Raw genomic sequence first — 27,153 nt, 5'->3', positions numbered from 1 at the left:
GTGCGCAGCGGAAACAAGTTTTCATTGACATGTCTACAACAGTGAGATAACTCGAAGAATTGATGACAGTAATCATTATACGTTTGAATAAAAAAAAAACTAAGGATAAGAAAGTGGAAAAACTTAAGAGAATAATTTAGTTTTATTAAGAAAGTTGCACGAATAACTGTTTACTAAGATTATGCCTGCATGGTATATCTAGGATTGTGCGAGTGTAGTTGAATAAGGAAGTTGGCTTAATCAAATGATTAATATGAAAAAGTTCATTTAAAGATTAGAGATTCCTTGAGAGATCTGAAGAAACAGGCATGAGATTATGTAATTTATGTCTGCTTATCAAGCACCTTGTTTCAGGTAGCTAATTGTTTTCGTAAAAATGTTCAGTACTTTGCAGTAGTGCTATACCTGACTTAGTCTTTTAGAATTGTTCCTAACTACTAATTCTCCAATACAAAAAAAAAAGAAATAACTTGCATGAGAATGGGCCTCGAACAATACACAAACATCTCAAAATGTGGTCCCCAGTTGATGCAATCATAGATTTCCCTGTTACTGTCTTCCCTGTGCTGCGAAAATCAGTGTGTGATCGTATATTCCCATCCAAGATATCCTGCGCCGAGGTTTTCTTTTACATGTTGTCAGTATTGGAATATAAAGAATGTTCTCTATTGCCCGAGAAAAAAAAATAAAACAAGAGAACTCCAAGACAATGCTTTGTGTTTTTATTTGCTTTTCTTGCGATGTTGGAGGGACAAAAGTCTCCTCTATCTTCTTCGCCACTGCCAAAAGCGAAGTGTTGATTATGATCAGAAAACCATCTTTGAAAAGAATGAGGTCAACCATCACGTGGAAGCTAGAAAGTACGAGTATTTGAGGTTTGCACAAATGAAGGTGAAAGAAGACTGACTGGCTATTTACAGCTATAAATGACAGTTTACTGTGTGAGTCGTCAGTTCATTCGTTGTGAAAATGGACGAGAATGTTTTCATATTCACGATGATAGTAAGGATAGGGCTGATGATATTTACAACAATTAGAGGGAAATCAGTTATAGCTTAAATTCAAAGAAGATAACGTTCTCTTTGCAAGATTACTAGAGTCCTAAAATATAATCCTTTACTCATTGATAAACATCTACAACGTTTCCGGACGTGAATCCAAATCACTATCTACCTAATATCCAATTGCAGAAAAAAATAACTTAATCAGTCTTGACCATAGCGGACCCTCTGGAGATTTATACGCGGCATTGTAATCAGTCTCTTTTTGGATCCAAAAAAGAACTGGAATGAATTTGTTTTATTTATTAATTTTTGACTCTTATTATCTAATGAATTTCATACGATTTATATTTGCAGACATTCTACACAGAAAAATTCGTAACATTACTAAACTAAAATGTAGTTAACGAGATCAATCTTTTTGCATTGCGTCTGTCTTTTGACAACACTGTATCTCTCTGTATATGATTACTGTTCGTGTTTTTTATCTGAATTATATTAGTTACGCGTGTAGGCAAGATGAATGAAACAATGACATAATTAAAAGCATTAGCTACATAGAATGCATGTATCTAATTGGAACACGATAGTTCATGATACTATTTAAATTACTCCATTTAAGCAAGGAAATTTATTTTGCAAAGGTTAGTTGTAAAGTTAAGTATACCTTAGTTTAACCAGACCACTGAGCTGATTAACCTCTCCTAGGGCTGGCCCGAAGGATTAGATTTATTTTACGTGGCTAAGAACCAACTGGTTACCTAGCAATAGGACCTACAACTTATTGTGGAATCCGAACTACATTATAGCGAGAAATGAATTTCTATCACCAGAAATAAATTCCTCTAATTCTTCATTGGCCGGCAGGAGACTCGAACGCGGGCCCAGCAGAGTGCCAGCCGAGAACTATACCGACCCGTCCAACGAGGAACTAGGTTAGTTGTAGAAAGGTGTTATATATATATATATATATACTGTATATATATATATATATATATATATATATATATATATATATATATATATATATATATATATATATATATATATATATATATATATATATATATATATATATATATATATATATATATATATATATATATATATATATATATATATATATATATATATATATATATATATATATATATATATATATATATATATATATATATATATATATATATACTGTATGTGCATGTGTGCGTATCCGTTTTCTCATACAGATACCGTCATGATTTTGAAATAACTGTTTAGGTAATCCCTACAACAATTTTCAAAGAAATACCCTTAAAGGAAAGGGGGAACGAGAATTCGTAGAAAATACTCTTTAACCAAATAAACCCTTCTCCCTTAACTTCCCCTTTTGTTGTCTCCCAGTCCTTCAGTCCACAACAAATCTCTCAAGTCTCATTACAGCGATCCAGTTTGGAGAAAGAACTCTCTCGAGAGCCTCTCGTAGCTGTAGAGGCCTCTGTCATCTCTGAGAAGGCGGAGGAGAGACGGTCAATGGGTGTTTTAACTCTATTGATGACAGTCCTTCATTGCAAATGAAGATTGAACGTCTATGATAATGTTGCTGAAATCATTGCTAAAATAGCGAGGGTAATATCATACGGACAGATATGTGTCTTATAACTAAAACTTAGCTGTGCACAGGGAGAGATTAAGAAGGTTTGTTAAAATTATATAAAAATAGAGTGCGGACATCAAATTTTCATCGTTACTAGAAAACATCCCTTCGTTTTTTTTTTTTTAAGGATTAAAGGTTTATAGAAATATTAAGCGAACCTGAAGCTATTTCTTCACTCTATACACGTGGAAATGTTTTAGAAAAATCGTTCTTCTTTTCAGGCTTTTTGTCGTGCTTTCATTTTCTTTAACCCTTGTACACGAATATACGTAACGAATGAAAAGATATGCGACAAGTATTTAATGTGCCATGGTTTTGAAAAAGCGGAGACCCCCTTCACAGTCAATCAGCAGTAATCAGACTTACTGGCAAACTATTGTGAGAGGAAAATCGCATTAGATAAACGTTACCACAGAGCCACAGAGCCGTTTCCAATTACACCGTAAGACTACATGAAATAGAACTTTCTTTATATAATCGCTAGGATTTTATCTTATTTACGAAGTTACAGAGTTCCCAACAAAAAATGCCGAAACACGTCCGTTCATTTTATCTTTTTGAAAGAGAGGTTCAACTCTTGCAGCTTGTTTGAAAAGTTTTAATTAAAACTCCCTTTTCATACTTTTCCACTTGAAGCTAACTGGCAATGGGTAGATTACTATTCTTGTATTATTATGATTATTATTAATCCAAGGAGCAAAAAGATGGGTGCAAATGACTTCTGCTAAGCAGAAGTTCCGCAGTTCCTTTATGTAAGTAGTGAAAAATGCGTCTTTCTAATTAACTTCAATAGACAAATAGGTTATCTGCGTTACACCTACAGTATTTGAGTTACCGTAGATGCATGCCAAAGTAACTATAAAAAGATATCAGATCCCAATTTGAGTTTTTCGTATTTTATTAACAATAATTCAGTAGAAGTTTCGGGAAAATGTACAATTCAATGTCAGCGTCAAATGTTTTCAAACCATTTCGAGATCTGAGATTTCAAACACGCCATGGCAGTAATTCAACCTCCGTTGAAATAAAAAAAAATATACATTGTATCTATATATATATATATATATATATATATATATATATATATATATATATATATATGTGTGTGTGTGTGTGTGTGTGTATATATATATATATATATATATATATATATATATATATATATATATATATATATATATATATATATAGATATATATATATATATATATATATATATTATATATATATATATATAGATATATGTTTAACGATATATATATATATATATATATATATATATATTATATATATATAATATAAGATTCATTAAAAAACATGGAAGGAAAAAGAAAGTAAAACTTTAGGCATCTCGTTAATGGGAAACCGGAATCGTTACCCAGTCCCCTATTCCAGTGACCCTCTCTAGGAAATTAGACTTAAAGGGGAAGTAAAGCTGTTTCATTAACATTTTCCATTTTCCTTTTCACTGCACTTGCAAATGCACAGTTACGTGTCTAGTTAATTTCCCGTCGCACTGGATTGCAATGAAAGTAGCGTAACATTAAAATAACACACTCGCTAATGACATTATCACTTCAAGTAACTTTCAGAAAAGTGTATTTTGCCGTAGATCGAATGCCTGTTATTCTAAAACCATTGATAAGTTGATCAATTTCCTTTGAAAAATTGATTCAGTTTCCTCTCTTAGCTATGATGTTTAAAACACCTGACGCAATCATTCGGTTATATTATTTCCCGGATTATTATCTATGTTTAGATCGTCAAAGGGGGTTCTTCTTATTTCCATGTCATTATTCTGTCAGTGTTTCTGGTCCTTTTTGGATGATTTACAGCCCTTTCTGTCTACTTCATAAACAACAAAGAATATGTTGATGAATACCGTGTTGATGAAAATCAAACGAGTTTCGCTCACTTGCATAAAATCTAAGAATAAGCAAATCGTCGGAGCTTATCACACCTCGTTTGCAAATATTCTTAGCCTCTTCATCTTACTTTCCACTCTCTCCTAACAACTGTTTCGTAGTTCAACTCCCAAGTTTTCCTCCTGTTACACCCTTAAAGCCCTTTTTACTCTCAGTTTCCCCTTCGTAACTGAATAACCTCATAGGTCATAGCGTTTGGCCTTTGGCCTAAAGTTTATTTTCCATTCTATTCCATTAACTGAGTAAGCGGTGGTTATACTAAATTAACGGCGTTAGGAGAATAAGTTGAATTTGATAAATCGCGCAATTCCATGCACTGTTACCAATTATTATGCGAGTGTTTTTAAAGCAATATCGACCATAATTGGCCGTAACGTACCTCACACTTATAAATTATAAGCAACTATCTCATAATATTTGCGTTCAGTATATTGCGCCTACCATCATAAATTTTCAGCACTTAGAAAACAGGAACCTAGAAACATAATTTAAATTTCTCACATGGAAAGGAGATGGAAAGAGAGAGAGAGAGAGAGAGAGAGAGAGAGAGAGAGAGAGAGAGAGGGGGTTACCAAAAGTATCATGGTAAATGAATCCTAACAAGCAGTCTCACTATTTCTAGTGATAATGAGTGGTTGGTAACTTATCTGTTTTTCCGTCCTCCTTTTACAAGATACGCCACGACGACGTTAATGGTACGGCGATGAAAAACTTGATAAAAAGAATCCCAAAATGTAAAGGCAAAGGAAACAAATCAACGAGAGAGAATACAAAAAAACATTACAAAGTGCTGCATATTTGACCTGAATATATATACTCTTAGATCATTTAGATTTACGAAGTATAATTAATTCGCTTAGGCTTTAGATAGCGATAAGGCTGGTGACATCTTTAAAAAAATCTGGAGATTAATAACTGACTGATTTTTACACCGGTATGATGATTACCCTTCTATCTTCATTAATGTGACTAGGCAAAATTCACTTCGCATAAAAATGATATCGATGTAATTATAACTCCAGAAATAAACGCCTTTGGATACATATTTTGCTGAAAGTCATTTTATCTTTAATCATTCAGCAATAAATGGAATCGAGCGTGAGAAAAAGATGACGTATTTCCTAACTCATATTAATGATTAAGAGCATACTAAATAAAAATAAGTAGTAATATAGGGCTACAATACATTATCTTTATAAAAAGAACTCTACGTTCGAAATTCACTTAGGAAACATTTGGAAGCTTGAGAGCGAAAATATCTGAAAGCCAGTGATACTAAACACGATTTGTGAAACCCCTTTCTAAGACGTTGTGCCCTAATAAGGAACTCCAGTCACGTACCAGAATCCACGCTGCCGTCGTCCTGTCCACAGTCTAGTTTGATACTGAAAGGTCCTTGAAAGTGATCACAGATATTTTGGACGGTTATCTGGATTTCCAGTCTCCGTTTTCAATGAAGGTTAGAAGACTTCCGTGACATGTTCTTTGGAAACTGTCCTGAAGGTGACACCTGAGAGGAAATGGAAGAAAGGAAAGAGTAAAGATTAGTAAATATAATAAACTTATTAGGGATTTGTTTCTTCAAAGATACAGTTTGCATTAATATATTCGATTTTACATGTATATAAAGCTTTCTGTTTATATCATCTGTGAGTTGTCGGTATATCATTATATGAAAGCTAAGGCTATCTGAAAATGCAGCTTAGTGCCTTGAAGGAAAAGTTACATAGAGAGAATGAGGAAAAAAAAGATTTGTGGAAATGTTCATAATTCTAAACTGTTCCATTTTTTCCCGTTCTCACATGTCAAAATAAAGCTTTTCCACTGTAATCCGTGCATGGTTCCAGCTCAAAGGGACATTATCTTGCTATACAGAATCCTTTTATGCTAACACCGACTAGAATTTTACAGGGAAAAATCTTTTTTAAGACTATCAGAACGGATTATCTCTTACAAAAGACCGGATTAACTAAGTAGATACATTTTCAGTCCCTTTTCTTTGCCATTTCTATCACAGTTAGTATTCTTCAACTGGAATTATTTATTTAGAAATGGATATTAAGTCGAACTGCACATATCAGATACGGAGACACATACTGTAGCTACCTGGTCATAAAGTGAAATAATCAAAATTAGAATCTTCTCTCAGCACTTCCTTTTCGATTTGAAAATCTTGAATTTAAATCCCAGAAATTCTAAGGTCAATTATTTTACAGCTGATATCATTTGTAGTTCATCCTTTTATTGCAGCACCTGAATGAAAGAATACGCTTTATTAAAAGTTAACCAAAACTAATGTTGAGCGTCTATATCTATATATATATATATATATATATATATATATATATATATATATATATATATATATATATATATATATATATATAAGCAGGAAATCTCAGAGAAGACAACGTTGAGGAATGAAAAGTAAGAGAAAATTAAGTGAAGATTGCCGCAGATTTGAAAATAAATCTGCACTTGAATATTTTACGCATCCACACAACCACACACCCACACACACAAACTAAACTATATATATATATATATATATATATATATATATATATATATATATATATATATATATATATATATATATATGTGTGTGTGTGTGTGTGTGTGTGTGTGTGTGTGTGTGTGTTTGTTTGTTTGTTTGTTTGTTTATAAAACTTCTTACATTTTTATTTTCAATAATTATGCCGGAGTTTACGTATGAATGTTACCTTGACGCAATTACTGAACATTACTGAACTTCCACATTTCAATTCCCGAGAGATCTATATTTTCTGAGCTGTCAGTAGAAATCCCTGATCTTGACACAATATCAAATTTAAAAAAAAATAAGCACATAACTTACTAATGCATAATACAAAGCCTCCTTTTACTAGAGTGTGGTTAAGTCGAGATGCTTCGTAATAGTTATGATGTCTCGCAATTTTGCCAAAGATCAAGTATCAGTTTTTGTGAGTCACTGGTGAATAACGTTATTCTCTGGAGATTAAAAGACCTATTTCCGAAGGGAAAGTGCTGTTTATTTAAAGCAGGAAATCGCAGGAGAAGATAACGTTTGAGAATGAAAAGTAGGAGAAAACTAAATCAAGATTGCCCCAGATTTAGAAATGAATCTGCACTTTAATATTTTTACGCACCCACACAACCACACACCCACACGTACAAAAACACACGCACACAAACATACATGCATATAATGCATACATTCATATATATGTATATATGTATGTTTGTCCGTGTGTTTTTGTACTTGTGGGTGTGTGATTGTGTGGGTGTGTAAAAATATTAAAGTGCAGATGTATTACTAAATCTGGGGCAATCTTGACTTAGTTTTCTCCTACTTTTCATTCTTTAACGTTGTCTTCTCCTGAGATTTCCTGCTTTAAATAAACAGCACTTTCCCTTCGGAAATAGGTCTTTTAATCTCCCAAGCATAACGTTATTCGCCAGTGACTCACAAAAACTGATACTTGATCGTTGGCAAATTTGCGAGACACCATAACTATTACGAAGCATCTCGACTTAACCACACCCTAGTAAAAAGAGGCTTTGTATTATGCATTAGCAAGTTATGTGTTTTTTTTAAATTTGATATTGTGTTAAGATCAGGAGTTTCTACTGACAACTCAGAAAATATAGATCTCTCAGGAACTGAAATATGGAAGTTCAGTAATGTTCAGTAATTGCGTCAAGGTAACATTCATACGTAAACTCAGGCATAACTATTGAAAATAAAAATGTAAGAAATTTTATAAACAAGCAAACGAAGAAAAAGCGGCAACATAAAGTGAAATAATCAAAATTAGAATCTTCTCTCAGCACTTCCTTTTCGATTTGAAAATCTTGAATTTAAATCCCAGAAATTCTAAGGTCAATTATTTTACAGCTGATATCATTTGTAGTTCATCCTTTTATTGCAGCACCTGAATGAAAGAATACGCTTTTTACAAAAAAGGTATTAATCCATCTTTGAAAATAATTGATTGTGAAAAGTTTGTGTATTCATCGCATTGTTTTTATTATCGTTTACAGCGTTTACTTTGATGGTTAACAGGAGTAAAAGAAGTATACTGTTATTATTAAGTGAATATAAACACACGCCCTAAATTTGCCCGCATATAAATGATATGTTTAATGATTCTGTTGCCGAGGGAAGTTTTCAATTGCTGCTCCTGTCATTCCTCAAAAACTTTTTAAAGTCGGAGGAGGAGGAGAAGGAGAGAAGAAGGAGGCCGAGGAAGACTAGACTAGGAGGAGGAGCTAATTTACCTATAAAAGAAGGCCACACGAACATTGTAATATCTTCGGAGTCATAAAAGAATTCTCAGTTTTATCTAAAAGAAAACTATCCAGATGGCTTTGTCTGTCCGTCCGCACTTTTTCTGTCTGCCCTCAGATCTTAAAACGTACTGAGGTTAGAGGGCTGCAAATTGGTATGTTGATCATCCACCCTCCAATCATCAAGCACAGGCCACCACCGGGCCGAGGTTGGAAGTTTCTGGGTCGCGGCTGAGAGTTTCGTGGGCAATGGATGAGAGTTTCATACAGTATTATACGCTGTAAAGAAAACGCATATTGTCATTATTCCGAAATTCTGATGAAAAGTACCGTTAATATTCGGTTCTGAAATACATAACTCCTCTTTTAAGCACCTAGTATTAGAAGTGATAGCTGCATCAGCTGCACGCAGTTTATATAGTTTTTTTTTTATTCATAATAATTGCTTTCACAGGATTATTGGAATCTTCCAGTAACTCGCCGATGTTTATCATTTTTTTTTTTTTTTTTGAGATGTAAATAGTCGTAAACTGGGACAATTTTATTAAGGGACAATGCATTGCATTAGTTTCGGAGTAATTACGAGGTTAACTGAAATATAGCGTCCATTTCTGTGTAGAAGTTTTCCTCAAAACTTAGGGGGAAACTCCTCGTCAATAGTGTTCTTAGCCACGTTCCGCTCAGGCTCTTCTGATCATGTTCACGCCGAACCGAGCAAGCCTAGAACAACACTACCGATGATTTTCTCGTGGAGCTGGATAACTCTACGGATGACGAACGCCATATTTCAGTTACCATCGCTTAAACAGAAAAGACAAGAATAATACGAGCCTACTTCTTTTTATAAGATGCGTCTCTTCACTGATGTTGACCATAGGTCCAATTTCTAAAGTATATGAGATCCAACAGGCGCGTTAGTCTTCCGCGTTAATCATCCTAGTCCATTATCCTTCCCTTCATGAAATCTTACTTCATCAAAACCTATTCTGCAATAGACGTATTGGGAAGGAAAAAGGATAAATTGACGTGATATGGTACTTTCCAATTTCCCTCCTTTTATACTCTCACAACTAATAATTGAAGCTTTGTTTCACGTTGTGTTGAATCACTCCATTATGCCGTCACTTTACTCTTAGATATCTACCTTCATCACAACAAAGCATCAACGACATTATGCTTATTTTGATGTATTTTCCTTTTTCTTGTTCTGTTTTCTTTTGCTCTTTTGGGCTCCAGATTTCTCGATTGCGACCTGAACTTTCCATTTCCTGGTCCATTTCCTCTCGACCGTCACGAAGACACGGCGCTGTCTCTTCACTCGGCTCTTTCAAGTATCCCCTCCACCAGTGCTGTTTGGTCAACTGAAAGCGATCTCTGTTATTTTCCATTTTCACTGAAAGTCATCTTTTTGTTATTTTCGTGCCGGATGAAAATGCAATGACCTATAAAAGTAGAGTAATTACAGAGCTGTGTGTACTGTCACTCAAAAATGTGTTGCAACAAACTTCAAATTTCAGACAACAGATTATCATAGTGACATCTGGCGCTATATGACAACTCCGTCGTCAGCGCATGAAACAAGTACAGACAAGACTAGTGCGTCAGAGAAATTACCACCCGTTTCCCTTAACCGGTTTTTATTTCTCTCTGTCATTATTATAAATCCTTTATTTCTCGCTTCATCATTATTATAATTCCTTTATTTCTCGCTTCATCATTATTATAATTCCTTTATTTAATCATCTACTCCCTCTCTATCTCTGCCACAAAGTATCCATTGGGTGTTACCTGATTTTCTCCCTATACTTTTCCATTGGGTTACTTATCCATGAAGAAGAAAGTCTCTGAATTTACTCCCATAGGGATTGAATGGATGACTAATTATAGTTTTTTATTTGAATCTTTTACCCTGCCATTATAAGCGAACTTTTTCAAAATGTTTCGTTGTTTTTCGTAATGGGGATTTTACTCTCACCATTCTCTTTTAAGCGTATGATTAATAACCAAAATCGAATAAGAAAAGCACATTTCCTTGTAAATATAAAACGAATAAATTGTTGTTAGGTGAAGGACAACTTCCGGAACATGTTGCAAAACATTTTTGAGTGACTGTACATATTTCACTATCATAACTAAATACTGATCAGACCTTTGTTTTATTAATAATCTTATTAGTTTTATTAATATGTATAAATATTTATGAATATATGATTGTATATATATGTATATATATATACATATATGTATACATATATATAGATATATATATATATACTGTATATACATATTTATATATATTTACATATATACATATATATATACATAATATGAGAAGGCCCATAAAACACTATTTAAACGTTTAAATAGTGTTTTAAAATTTATAAACAAAAATTAAAACAAAGAACTTGAAAGAAACTTCAGCTTGAGGCAAAGGCTAAAAAGCGACTTTTATATTCATATTACACTGTAGTATTACAGGAAAAGACATTCATATACATATGTGTGTGTGTGTTTGTGTGTATGTACCACAAAGGAAAATGGGAGAACCCGGGAATTGACAATGTGCAACCCGTCCTGAAGCCACCAAGATTTGTGGACCCGCTTGGAGAATTATTGTGCCTGTAAGGACGACAGTGATGGTTGGAGGGTTTCTGTAATTACCAGAAAATCGTTCCAGACAACTGTTTATAGTCCCTGTTTGTTTACCGTTAAGGTTTCTTTGTTTGTTTATTTCCTCCCTGTCTTTCTAGTCACTTTTTAACTTGCCTTGGTAGGTGTTCCTTTCAAGTTCTTGTTTTAATTTTTTTGTAGTTGTAAAGGAAATTTTTCATTGTGGAAGTGACATTTTAAGTATTTATTGTCACAGGAAAGAAAGCATGCATGTGATGTGAAACGTTGGCAGAATAAACTTGTCTTGTAAGAGACATGCATGCCTTTACCTCTTCAACCTGAGATGTTTTGCATCTGCGATTCTTCACATATATATATATATATATATACGTTGGAGGATATAATATATATATATATATATATATATATATATATATATGAGAGAAGAAGCATGAGAATAGACTTTGAATACTTGGTATCAAACACAAACGAAGGATGTAAGAGAAGGATAAGTCCTTGAAAAAGACAAAAGTTTAAAGAACCAATCTAATGAAACAAAATTGCGTTCTCTCCAGAGTAGTCGTTTTCAGTGTTTGAAGATGTAGCTGACAGGAAGTCTTCAAGATTATACCTTTGTTCATTTGATTTATCTTTGTGCTGCTTCTCTCTCTCTCTCTCTCTCTCTCTCTCTCTCTCTCTCTCTCTCTCTCTCTCTCTCTTTCTCTCTCACTGTTGCTTTGATCGCTGTAAACATGTTTTCCTCTTTTGTTCCCCTGTATACTCCTGCATCCTTACTATGCAGATTCAGCGGTGATTCAAACAAAACTCATTTTCCTTCCCTGATTTTATCTCCCTTTGCAATGATGCAAAATGACCATGAACCGGCTAAGAGGGTGGATGGTGAAGGGTTAGCGGAGAGAGAGAGAGAGAGAGAGAGAGAGAGAGAGAGAGAGAGAGAGAGAGAGAGAGAGAGAGAGAGAGAAAGTTTGAATGACTTGAATAAAAGTATTATTCAAGTAAAAGAAACAAGCAGGTGGAAGACGGAACAACAAGGAGGTAAAATATACACGAAAAAGGTAAATAAATGGTAACATCAGTGAAATGAAAACTTGTCCCTATTACAAAGACACCGACTAAGAATATTCCAGTACTCAGTAATAATTCAAAGTTCAATTTACAGATTATCATTCCGTACTCTGAAACGTTAATAAACAAAGCTATTTCTGATTGAACTTGTATTAAAAATGCAACACCATCAGAGAATGAATTGGGTCTATTCCTGCCTTTGGGACTGGAAAGATTGTATACACACGAAATACATTCAGCACATAAAACATCCATATACCGTTTCATATAAAACTCATTCAACATCAGTATCACTTAATCGTGTCCAAATACTGAGTTAATGATATATGCAAAGGTTTATAGGGCACATCAGTTGTCATTCTGGGTAATGAGAATCATTCTTGACACATAGGTATTAAACATACAACTTTGTGGAAGGTTAAACTCCTCTCATAAATTACTGTTTATTATTTTCCTGCCACCGCTTTTTTATCCGGTGTGGGAGAAAGACCGAGGGTCGAAATTATACAGTATTTATATAAGTCTCTTTATTGACACATTTTCTACCGTAAAGAAAACGTATTTCTTAATCTGTGCACAAGGTTTTGTCGCCTGTCATCGCTCTCCATCTCTATATTTCCATTCTTTTCTTACCATTCCCCTTTTCTATGTTTGCTTGCTCCTTAAATCATTTATATTCAGTTAATTTCCTTAACATCACTATTTATCAAAGGAAACATGGATTAGGTATACGTGATAAACCATGTTACGTAAGAAGTCTAGCGTATTTTGTAAAAAAGTATTAACAGACGGAAATGTTACATTTTCCTGTAATAAAATAAATAAAGGTTAGTTATTCTAAATAACATGCTGACTTAAGCATTTCTACTGTGATCACGAAATCAAAGCATATGTATATATATATATATATATATATATATATATATATATATATATATATATATATATATATATATATATATATATTATTTGCCAAGGAGGATATCTCTGTGATAAAGGATCCAGGAAATCCCAGAATGACCTAATTTTCTTGTTTAAAATTTCAGTATTATTAACTAGGGAATGGGTTTGAAAACAATCACAACTGTTTAAAAACATGTCAATATTTTAGGTAATTACTGTGCTTTCTTATATACAGTATATATATATATATATATATATATATATATATATATATATATATATATATATATATATATATATATATATATATATATATATATATATACAGCATATATATTAACTTTATCACATACACAATTGTTCTGTGCATTAGTAGAATTAATAACAGGACCTCATTCAAACTTGATGGTATCTAATGGAGTATTTATTCAGAAAAAGTTACAAGCTTTCTTGGACAAACAGTCCTCATTATCAAGTAGCCTACAATGACCAGACGCGTGGTCCAGCAATATTTATATCTGTGTGCTGGGTACTTAATCCTCTAATTGCCTTGCTCCTCCTGTGTGACCCCTACCCCCTCGTGACCTTGGCCTTTCTCTGCCCTCGTCTTCATCCAACGTACCAGTTAAGACGACGATGGAAATAATAAAAAAAAATATGCGACCTAGATCATGACGTTTTAATAAAACTGTTATCAGCGGCCCTCAAGTGGGGCGAAAACCATTATATACAAAAAAATGGCGTGGACATGGGTTCGAATCTTTCACCAATCCTAGCTAATATCTTTATGGAATGGTTTGAAACGGAAGAGATGGGCAAGGTAAATAAAGGGAACTTAAATATCGTAAAATGGGTAAGATACGTGGATGACATCTTGATTATTTATAAGGGAGAAAGGAAAGATCTACACAAGTTCCTAGAAAACATAAATAAACTAAATGAACACATCAAGTCCACAATAGAAGAAGAGGAGGGAGAAATTCATTTCTTGGATGTCCTGGTAAAGAGGGAAGGGGAAAATTTAAAATTTAAGGTATATAAAAAGAAAGAAGAAGACACACACCAATTCATACATACATATGTTCTCCCGTCATAGGAAAGAAAAAAAATAGGAGTAATGACAGGGTTGGCCATTAGGGCTTATAGGATTTGCAGACCCGAGTTCTTAGATGAAGAGCCGGAATACCTCAGGGAGAGTTTTTGGAGATCAGGATACCTAAGTATTGGTGGGAGCGGGCACACATCAAGGCAAGAAAAAACTATTCGAGGGAGAGGGAAAGGACAGAAAAGGAACATTTGGTAGGAAAGAAAATAATTACAGTCCCGGACAACAACTCTATTACATCTATCAACAGGAAGCTAGATAATTTCAAATTGATAGGCAGCTACAAAAACACCATTAAGAATAAAATAGTTAGAAACAAAAAGTCGGTAGAGGGGGCAGAGATTAGAGGGGTGTAAGTATGGTAGCGTGTCTAGACTGAAGATGGGTACTACGGCGAAACTGGCAAATCCTGTAAAGAGCGAAGCAAACTGCACATGCAGAACATAAGGCATTACAATCAGACGTCGACAGTTGCCAAACGCTGTTGGGAAAATGACCATAAAATAGACTGGGAAAATATGAGTTTCCTGTACAGGAACACCAACAAAACGGCCAGACTGGTTGTAGAGAACGCCTTCATAACATGTGCTAACAAGATGATGGCAGGGAACGCCGGAAACGGCTTTGAAGACAGCATATCGAGAAAAATCGTACACTCCACAGTAGCAAGGAAATGAAGGAAAAACGCAAGAGGACGCACGGGAAACGGACACCTAGATGAAGACGCGGGCAGAGAAAGACCAAGGTCACGAGGGGATGGGGGTCACACAGGAGGAGCAAGGCAATTATAGGATCAAGTACCCAGCAAACAGATATAAATACAGCTGGACTATGCGTCTGGTCATTGTATGGATACCTTATAATGAGGACTGTTTGTCCAAGAAAGCTCGTAGCTTTTCTGAATAAATACTCCACTGGATACCATCCAGTTTGAATGAGGTCCTGTTAATAATATAAATATATATATATATATATATATATATATATATATATATATATATATATATATATATATATATCAATTTAATATCCGTTTCGTTCTCTCCCACCATTGCTTAAATGCTTTTTCCTAGTCTAAAACCAAGTTCTCTCGTTATTTGTTCATTCCAATTATTTTATCTATTCTTTTACTTTAACTCAGTAATAAAAAGAGTCAAACATGGTATTTTAAAACTGAATTCAGATGAAGAAAGGAGGAGGTATTTATTCCCTAGGGTTGCTATTGTCCATTATTTATGCTATATTATTGCAAAGTAGTTTTTAAAAAATAGTGTTTTATGAACAAAATCGCGTCGACAGTTTGATTTCGTAATTCTGCTTCCAGTTTATACACCGGGGACAACTAATGTGCAAATGTAAACACATTCTATATCAGCTGTTGGGGACATTCTAGCCCAACGAGTTTTTTTTGTCCATCTAGTCGTTAATGTGTCAAGAACAATCTTTGTTGCTCACAATATGGCTTCTCGTTCCTCCAGTTTGGTGGTTTAATGTTGCTGGCTCAAACTCTGGCGTTTTTCCGACATTATCATTGATACCGAGTTCATTTTTCTTACGAAAAATACTATAAGAGGAGGAAGGTGAGGCACTGGATAGACATTCCCTTTGTTTGACTTGGATTCGGCTCTCGAGAATCTTAAAGAAGAGAAAGTAGATCCTTTAACTCTTATTTTCTCATGACGAGGTGAAAAGGTATCACTGTAACAGTGATCTATTTAGTAATAAGTAAGATGGAATGAAATGCGAAAACATAAATAGTTATTACGAAAATTTAAAATGCTATTGTAAATTTCGGTCGTTATTTTCCCTTTGCTTATTTGTTATTTATTTCCCACTGGGTTTCTCATTTTACAAACATAGACATCTATGCAGTCGAAACTTCTTATGTAAATAACGGTCATTCAACGTTGTTTCATATGATTGTTTGATCTTTTTCAAAAAAAATTAAACGTACTAGTAATATTAAAAACACACAAAAAGGTACTTTTTTTCCATGATCCTCATAAAAACTAAATACGAAGTTGAACGAGAAATCGTGGCTTTCATCATCATAGAAGATAAGACAAATCAAACGAAAATTTCCTGATACCTGACAGTGACACGAGATTATTTTTTTTCTGATAGTAATATAATTATGAGATAATGGCAATAGTTTACTACAAAAAAAGCATTTGTTGAAATTCTTAAACGCTTGAATAATAAATAATTTAGTGGTTATAATAATGTAGGTAACTTTCAAGAGAAATACAGAAGTTTGAGAGGCAATATCATCGTTAGTACTGATATACAGGATACTCGAAACACGTACTTGTCCTCGGGAGAAAAGGCTTCAAGAGCCTTATTACCGGTAGAAGTGGACTTGAGGACTGAAAAACCTTTCCCTCTCTTTCTTTCTTTTTCATTTTGCTCTGTCACTCGTAAAGTTGAAGATAAAAAGGTAAATAGGCTAACCTCTACTTTTCAGCCCAGGTACCTGACTTATCTGGTCTTGGTTACCTGTCATAAAGTGAGAAACTTCTTGAGTACAGGAGAGACTGGCATGCTGACTGAAAGTGTCGTCCACCATTGCCACTTTTTTGTTACTTATTTCTCGATATTGTTTACATGGAGAGTGTATACTGATTTTTTTTTTTTTTTTTATCTCGACCGAACTATATTATAGTTCTACTCTTCTTTTGTCGCATATGAGCACTCTGGTCTTGGGAAACTTGATTATCAGCCTGAATACTCTTTTACACGTGTTAAAATAAACTCTTACCATTCCAGAATAATAATAATAATAATAATAATAATAATAATAATAATAATAATAATAATAATAATAATAATAATAATGAGGGCCCAAAGCCAACATACAATCGGGGGTCCTGAGATCGATCCCGATGTGAGGTAGAAGCTGAATAATAATAGTACCCAACATATAACAAATGTTAGAGTTTCAGTGTTATACATAATTCCTGATTTGACTGACAGCCACCTTGTGTCAAAGAACACATTCCCTTCCCAGTCGTGAAGATTCATAGATATACGAAAGCACCTTAAATGATCACACATACTCTGCACACTAATGTGGGGAAAGTAAATCCTGTAAGTCCTGTATCAAAAGAAACTGATGACAGATGAAGACATATGAGAATCATTGAAATCATTCGCCCACTAACTTTGCGTTTTAATCATTAAGTACTGATAAGATTGTTTATTGCTTCAGCCCGCTCTTGGGGAAGTTTGCTGCGAAGACAGAAGTGGATTTCATTCGCTGACGGCGATGGTAAAAGTTTCTGATCTTTATATCTGTTTACTTTTATTGTTATTCTTTTAATGTCTTCGTTATGGCCGTCGTCGTCGTATCTATCCCTTTTTACTGGTGTCAGGACAGAGCTTCTTTTAGTCCCTGCTAAGTGAGAAAGCTACTGGAGGAGAGATATGGGGAGGAGAGAGAAAACCTCAAGGACACCTTGAAGGCCAAGAAGACTTGATTACTTTTTTCGATTCCCAAAGGACGTCCACTTCCAATTTTAGTCAACATCATCTCCATCTCTAGCTCTTTTATGACTTGCTATTTAGGAACTTCTGCCTCGGGTCCTTTCCCCATCACGAAATAAGGACATAAAACTTTCCTCCTATCCATTTTAGTTTCTGGAGAAGCTAGTTTATGTTGTTCTAACTTAACACTTTCAAAGCAGAACCTTCGATTTACAATTTATTATTTTACCTTTCTGGTTTTAATACATACTTTGTATGTGTGTGTGTGTGTGTGTGTGTGTGTGTGTGTGTGTGTGTTATTCAGTACCTTAGACACCTTGGGTTAACCTCAATTGTAATGCTTGCCCTCACTTGCAAAAACCAGTTTCGTAAGTAATCATTTTAGATAAAGACGAATGACGGAAAAGTTTTGTGTATCCGTAAATTTGAATCACCAATTCTGAAGGAATTTGTGATACCTTATTTATTCATGAGTTTTTCAAGGAAAAAATAGGATGTGCAGGGTATACGCAGGGCGGAAGTTGGTCAGAAAGTTTCCCTAGCCAATTTTTATTTTCCAAGGTTTTCCTCTCTCATACGATTTAAAAATAGTGAAAACGAAACATTTGCTCATGTTATTTGTATATATCTGAACTTACCGTTTTTTCCTACATAAATGAAAATATATTTCCATCAATATGTTAATTTTTACTTGAATCATGTCTGCGAAGTGCCGCCGGTTCTTGTAGTGTGAAAATGAGGAAACAAGTTAACGCTGTGATATATTTCAGATTCCGGATTTTTGGTCCACATTATTTACGACAGAGATTTTTATTCATCCTTCATTTAAACATGCTTTTCTATAAAAATATTACTATTCTTAGAAAATTATTACTCATCGGAATTGTTTTCTTCGCTATTATGATTATTATTATTAACAAAATATTAATTTAGAAAATCATGTCAGCGTAATATACTATCAAAATTAGCTTTGAAAAGACACGCTCTTTTGCTAATCATGGAAAAATCCTAAGGCCATATGAGTTCGAATATACTACCAATAAAAGACTGTAATTCCGTTTACTACTGAATGACAGAAAATAAGTTCAGAAATAGAATTTGGCAGATCAAGTACAAAAAATCAGTATTAGAACAAATTAGCTCATTTCCGCACCCATCTCGTGTTCAGATATAAACACTGACGTCGAAATATATTCATGAAAGACCAGAGATACATAAAACTTGGTTCTTCGTTTTGTGTCTGGTAAACAGTGCGACATCTGGTGTACTGTGTGGCGTTTTGTGTGGAGTGAATACGTAAAAATGAATATTTCATCCTTCATGGCGTTATATACAACAGAGCTTTTTTAGGGTTGGTGTCATATTGGCGTAAACTCTGATTTGTTTTCACATAAAGAAGTTGATTGAAACACTGCAGTCGTTTAGGTACGTTTTAAAGTAGTTTAGGTTCGTCATATTTTCGACGCTATAAGTGCAATGAAATTGTACTAGAATATATAGCACCACACATGAATTATATACAAGCTCATCAACAACTGACATTATGAGAAAACAGTCTTTTATTCTGGTAACATAATATTACGAGATCAAATAAGTTTCCGAAATAACAAGCAACCTCGCTTTGATGCAGAACCAGTGATACTTATGACAATAGTTCTTGCTTTATTACAGTCTGGCATATTGCTGGAATCACCTAAACAGTTTTTACATGGATACAACATTTTGATTTGTTGTTCTTTTATGAGGTACAGACTTCAAAACAATAAGAGACGGAGTCATTTCTTTTCAGACTTTGATTATTCCAGTCAGTATATGAGACAGTAATATGGTAATTTCCTCAACAAGGCAAGTCTTGTTATCTCAACTTTATGGAAATATCTTGGAATACTCCAAGAAGAGTAATGTTCCAGAGAGAGAGAGAGAGAGAGAGAGAGAGAGAGAGAGAGAAGGACATTGATAAGGTGCTTTTTCCTATACGTGTAATAATAACATTTAAGCCTGAGATTAGAAAGAAATTACGGCAGGATAATAATTAAACAATGCAAAACATTGCTGCTACGTATTACTGTGTGACATTAGTTCTGTGTTCATAGGTAAATAATGGTCTAATATTCTGTACTCCATTTTCCACTTAACTGGCTCATCAATCAGAACTCGTAAGACTATTCCTAAACGTTTTCGTTCCAGTTTCTTCTCATTTTGTTATCGCGTAATTACCATTCCTCACTTCAGCTCTGGAAGAAAGATTTGGTTTCGCAGGAAACTTTGGCAATTAAACCGGTGATTACTTGAACAAGAGAGCTCCATTTGGGTCGTAATAGTCTCATGGGAACTGTCTTGATAAAATGCTACAGCATACTAAATTCGGCTAATTACTCAGCAATAAAGATTGGTCAGCCTTACTCCCTTGCCTAAAAGTACGTGTTGGCTTTGTTTAGGATTGTCTGTTGCCTTTTGAGAGAGAGAGAGAGAGAGAGAGAGAGCAAGAAAGGGAGAGAGAGAGAGAGAGAGAGAGAGAGAGAGAGAAAGCATGTGCTATCTTACAATGTTTTCTTTGATTCCACATTTTAAATGTTTTCTCAAACATTAATCTATACTTTCATTAATTACCCTCGTAATTTCACTATTGATTTTGTTAAAATGTTCTACTAGATATTTTATTTTTGTTTTCGTGGTGTTTCTTCGTAGTTGTTCTCACTTGCTTCGAGATTTCCAATCCATGACCAATTATTAGATCTATTATAAGCATGTGATATGTCGTGCACCATTTTAACTTTAAACGCCTAGATTTTATAACACTCTAGAAAGTACAATAGAAAGATTATGTGAGTTCTTTGAAAATTCGCATAACTTAAGAAGTCTTCCATCGTTTTTATTCTATAAAATGAACTTACCGAGTCTTCTGAGAGAAAGAGAGACTCACATTTAACTTCTATATTATGTGCGTAACAATGGGTGTATATAGCAAATTAAAAAAAAACGTTTTGTAACGTTAGAGTTACAAACAACCTCTAAATAAGTAAAAAATGCGCCGAAGTTTCTTCGCCGCCATCTAGTTTTCTGTATGAGCCACGGCCCATGAAGCTTTCAGCCACGGCCCGGTAGTGGTCCGTTCTATACCGTTGCCAGCCGCACGATTATGGCTAACTTGAACCTTAAATAAAATAAAAATAAAAATACTGATGCTAGAGGGCTGCAATCTGGTATGTTTGATGATTGGAAGGTGATGATCAACGCACCAATTTGCAGCCCTCTAGCCTCAGTAGTTTTTAAGATCTGAGGGCGGACAGAAAAAGTACGGACGGACAGACAAATAGCCATCTCAATAGTTTTCTTTCGCAGAAAACTAAAAAGAGCGTGGAAACGTCTCCCCCCCTCAGAAACACATCTCGGATCCGACACAGCGTCTCGCCTACTTTCCATGCAAGTCACGCTGGAGGATCCTGGTTATTGGTGGTCGTCGATTATGGAGATAAATAGTCATTAAGAAATGAAAGCATAAAGGCTACTTTTCCCTGAGATATAACAAGTACGGCTATTTTCTTTGCAGCACATTACAGTTATAGAAAATTAAATGAGCTGAGAATTCGAAGGTAAATAATAATAATAATAATAATAATAATAATAATAATAATAATAATAATAATAATAATGATCAACCACGAAATAATAATAAATACATATAATCCTATAATTAATTACAGCTTGATCATTCACTAAATATTTCTGGTTAATTTACAGATAATGAATAATTCTGTTACAGCTACACAGTATACACACACATATATATAAATATTTATATTATATATTTATTTACAGATATAAATAAATGAATAAATATGTGTGTTGATACACACACACACACACACACACATATATATATATATATATATATATATATATATATATATATATATATATATATGTGTGTGTGTGTGTGTGTGTGTGTGTGTGTGTATAATTAAATATATATATAGAGAGAGAGAGAGAGAGAGAGAGAGAGAGAGAGAGAGAGAGAGAGAGAGAGAGAGAAACCTTATCATCATATAATACTACATAATCTAACTACGAGTCGTCCTGAAGTTGTTGAAGGCATTCAGCATCTGGAGGATCAAAAAAAAAAAAGTGAAATATGCGCCGAAGTTTCTTCGGCGCAATCGAGTTTTCTGTACATCGTATAATCAAGGCCACGAAAATAGATCTATCTTTCGGTGGTCTCGGTATATTGCTGTATGAGCCGCGGCCCATGTAACTTTAACCACAGGCCGGTGATGGCCTGGCCTATATCGTTGCCAGATGCACGATTATGGCTAACTTTAACCTTAAATAAACTAAAAACTACCGAAGCTACAGGGCTGTAAGTTGGTATGTTTGAAGACTGGAGGGTGGATGATCAACATACCAATTTGCAGCCCACTAGCCTCAGTAGTTTTTAAGACCTGAGGGCGGACAGAAAAAGTGCGGATGGACAGACAAAGCCGGGACAATAGCTTTCTTTTCAGAAAACTAAAAAGTCAAGTTCAAAGTAAATACAGAGGAGTTACTTTCAAGTAACCAGCCAGTCATCATGCATTATGTATTGCTCAGCCGTCGACTGTAAAAGTTTCTTTTCAGTCAGTTACTCTGTTGCAGAATCGAGAGAAATTAAGATTTCATCTATCTGATTTATGGAAGTTAATATAAAAACGCTTCACTGGCAGCTTTCTTCGTAATTTCCTCACACAGTGGATTTACACACGAGCTCGTAACTTTTCTTCAGCCGGTTAAATGGAATCTAAATGGAGTGTCTGTTATCCCCAACGTAAAGTTAAGTGTTGTGATGTATCTTTGAATTCAGCCACATTTCGTTTCCTACGATATAAAGAAATGTTTTCAGGTGTTTTGCTCATACAAAGAGTCTTCTCTTGTTCAATAAGCGGTTTTAAGGCGTCTTGGATGACTTAAATATTTTGTATCATTATTAGAAACTCGGTGTGTCATTGAGCAAATCAGGTGTCGCAAAATACTTAGAGACTACATTACCGTAAAATGTAGATGCGCTAACTCTCCACACCCTTATTCATAACAATGCCTCAGTTCTCTCGCAAATATCCAGTCGTAGGCGAGTACTTATACACACACACACACACACACACACACACACATACACATCCTTGCTGAAAAAATATCCCAAGACTGTAAATCAAAGATGGAAGAAGACGCATGCAATTAGTTTCGCCTATTTCCTTCTTTTGTTTGGTAATTCGCAGTGATTAGGAAATATATCCAAGAGGCTAGGTTTGATTTCAAACTTCAAACTAGATTTTATCGTTGGGCTTTCCTTTCATAAATGAAAAATGATAACTAAATTATTGCTTTTTTTCTCTTGGAAAAATTGTGTTACTCTTAAATAAGATACAAAATTGAGGCTTATATCGTGCGAGTCCTGTATCACGTATATGGAAACGGATTCTCGGTTTTGTGGGAAATTTATCTTAAATTTATTTTCTGCCACAGCAAAATGCCAGTTTGCCAAAAACTCTTAATTTACCAGAATAATTATGAATTAAATTTTTCGCGTGATTTCAAAGCAACGTGAATGATCTGAGCTCATTTGATTTTTAGAGATATTGTTTTGCAGGGTCAAGCGATTTATTTACAAAGTAAAAGGATATAAAAATAAATGGAAGACTTTCGTCTGCATTGCTGAATTAGCTAATATTTTCCCATCGTTAGATAAGTACCCATATTCCATCCTTACCTGTAATTAGCCTTTAGGAATATGTTCCCTCTCAAATGTTCAGTATTTTCAGCCATAATAACAATGAATCTTTCGAAAAATTTTTTTTTTTTTTAATTCTGTCAGCATCATAAGGAATTTTCCAGTTCATTCAATTCTTTCATCCCCTTAATTTTTCGTTCGCTCTTTTCTTATCACTTTTTTTAGTTCCGGTTTTTCCTCCCTCTCCCATTCCTCTTCCATGATTCTATAATGCTTCCTGAACATGGCCTTTAACTCTGCCTTTAGCACTCTAATCTATAAGTAAATCGACCCTTTTGTTGTCTAAATGGCAGTATCTCTATCACGGCAACTTTACGTAGGAACTTCACAAAAGAATTTAAATTGGACATTTTAATCTATCGATGCAAAGGTCATAGCGCTACCAACTAATCTAAGTGTCAACTCCTTTACAGTGCAGTGTAAAACCAACTAAAAGCTTTTTCGTTTCCATTAGTCCCACGCTTCATTTTTCCTGGGAGATTCTCTTGAAGATGAGAGGGAACGTCGAGAGAGAGAGAAAGAGAGAGAAAGAGAGAGAGAGAGAGAATCTGCAACGGTATCTCGCAGGGTATTTAGTATACTTGTTTGTTCCAGTTTTTAACCGTACATCTCTGTTCCTGAATGATGATGATAATATGCATGTTCTCTGACAGGATTTCCTAGAGTATAAGTCTATATAATATATATTTATATAATTTATATATAGAGAACTTGTTATTAACCCTCTGATAAGCGGTTAAAAAAAATGAGAAAGTATCGTGATTGATGAATAGCAGAAATCGTAAACATTGTTTTTAAGATCACCAAATTGCGAAAAGGTAAAAGAATGGTCAATATCTGTAATTACATCTTACCTCTCTTGTTATAAAAATGTATTAGTAAGTCAAAATAAGTGTCATTATTTGCGATAAATCATCCTTTGGAAGGATAATCTTCTCATAGTTTGTACGTTAATGTCTGTATGATTATAATGAGCATTTGAGTTTTTTTTTTTTAGCTTAACCTGTTGTCCCCTCTTTAATACATCTTAAAATTTTGAATCTGAAATCAATGACAGGACGAAAATCAGAAAAAGTATAAACAGAAAAAATATGATCTACTATACTTTGAAAGATAAATATGATAATTCTTCCCCCTCGAAAATTTCCGAGAAATCTAACAAGTTTACCACGTGCAAGGTCTGTACTTCTTGAAATTTAGAGACGACCATCATCACAAGTTTCCACGAAGAGAAGAACAGAGGAAAGATATAAAGCGGACATTAATCTGGCGTGGCCCTTAACATATGTACCTCATTCACGTACTGACACCTTTCTCAATAGGAGCTGAGGTGGAGGATCAGTTTTACCTAACTCTAGCAATTAGCAGTTAGAATTTTCCTCCCAATTCTGTCTTGCTATTGCACTGAACGAATAAAAATCCATCAAGACCACAGTCTCTTCTTTGCTTTACGTATTCAAGGAGATTATTTACGTAAAGGCAATGCTTCCTTTTCTTTCATAAATTCTAACTTTCAACATTGTTCATTATTAACTGACCAAAATTCCTAAAGAAATTTAATGTAAAAGGATAAACAAATAGTAGCCAGGCTACTACTGTACTACCACGAACTGAGAAGACGAAGACAACCCCTTTGACAAATCGTTTCATCCGGACATTTCACGAGAGACGAACAAAAACGCGACGTGAAAAGCTCCCTGCTCTTTAAAGTTCAGAACCTCCAGCCATCACCGGATTCCGAGAAGGGGAAAAAGAGGGGAAAATAAACCGACGTAAATCTGACATGACTTTTAGCGTCTCACGTACTTCAGGCACTAACCCTTCCCCGGACAGTAGCAAAATAAAGATGATATTTACTCTCAACTCTGTGATGAAAAAGTAAGATTTTTTTTTCTCCTTTATTCTTTACTATCGCTGCAGTGGTTGTTTTCATTATCTTTCTTATTTGTGCTACTTGTTTTTCATTGTACCCTATTTTTGTTATCTCTTTTTAATCACAATGTGCTTTTCTTTGACCAATAAAACAGTTATATCGCCTAGGTTATTAACATCTTATAGGATACCCGCATTACAGTATGTGTCGCCCATGAGAGTGACAATATAGAAAGACTGAATTGTTATTCATGGATCAATATATTACGATGCGTCTGTAACGCTGGTGATTCTGGCATAAACATGGAGATATATGATGAGAATCGTGTTTTATACTGTTTTGCAGACGGAATAACCAAAACAACATGCAGCTGATTTACGATCCCTAAACTCAACTGTGGTTTGAGTAAACAAGAAGAAAATGAACGTAATCCATTTCTTTGTTTTTGCGAGACAGGAGGGATGGCGCGTTAACATTTGGCGTGTTGGAACAATCGCTCCCTAATTCTGCTCTTGTGTGCTTCTAAGTCTGAAGATTCCTTGTCTAAACTGTCGATGTTTTTAAAGGTCAAGTCGGAAGACGAATAAAAATATTAAATATACACTCTGTGTGAGTTCTGAAATAATAATGACTATTGCGGCACTAATTATACTAAAAATAAATTAACAAGTAATGGCAATGCGTCTGGAGAGAGCAACATTAATTATAATAGAAATTAATATACAAATAAAAGCAATGCCACTGAAGAAAGTAACATTTATTGTGATAAAAACAGATACACAAATAACAGGAATGCGATTGTAGAAAGCAACACTATAATAATTAAAATAAAACCAGATATACAAATAATAGCACTTTGATAGGAGAAGGCAACACTAATTGTAACGAAAATAAATATACAAATAATGGCAATGCGATTGCAGAAAGTGTTGTCTGACAATAGGAAAAGATTTACAAATAACACTGAGACTGGAGAAAGCACCAAGACAGGAGAGAACACCAGGTCTCCAGTGTGAGACTACCAAACTGTTCAGTCACCGGAGCCTGACTCAGTCTTTCTTCAAACGCACGACCTCGTTTGTGCCGCTGACCGAAGGTGACAAAGCGAAGTCATTTGTCAGCAGCGACGCCAGCAGAGGAAATTTATGGGCTCGTTCAGCTTCCCGTTTCAGTGCTCAAGGTGAGACACCCAATCTCTCTTCGGTCCAACGTTGTTGGCGAGGAACTTGTCAGCAATTCTATTACTCTCTCGTTCTTATTTAGGAAACGAGGCTTAAAAATGCCAAGAAAGTAAATGTAGGGAGTGATGGATTGTATAGCTTTTTATACAAAATTTGTTTATTATTATTGATCGGGGGGTAAAATTAATGAGAAACCACTGTCGATTTATTTCTCGTTGTTAACTTTATTTCTAATCTTTTTGAATTATTTGTTTTGTTTGGTATATCTGTTTATAAGACGAACAACTGAGTGCTTCGAA

At 34.5% G+C, this 27,153-nt stretch overlaps 1 long non-coding RNA gene across 1 annotated transcript in view; it reads right to left on the bottom strand.

The window, feature by feature from the left end:
* Positions 1-27,153, bottom strand: part of LOC136851598 (uncharacterized) — a 226,683-nt gene that overhangs the window by 30,676 nt on the left and 168,854 nt on the right. The window contains exon 3 of the long non-coding RNA XR_010856921.1: positions 5,904-6,072. This is a non-coding gene — a long non-coding RNA (uncharacterized lncRNA). The remainder of the gene's footprint in view (positions 1-5,903; positions 6,073-27,153) is intronic.

The sequence above is a fragment of the Macrobrachium rosenbergii genome, chromosome 23 (assembly GCF_040412425.1).
Source record: "Macrobrachium rosenbergii isolate ZJJX-2024 chromosome 23, ASM4041242v1, whole genome shotgun sequence".
Classification (NCBI taxonomy): domain Eukaryota; kingdom Metazoa; phylum Arthropoda; class Malacostraca; order Decapoda; family Palaemonidae; genus Macrobrachium; species Macrobrachium rosenbergii.
Note: the sequence above shows the minus strand (reverse complement) of the source record. Positions and strands in the feature narration are given on the sequence as shown.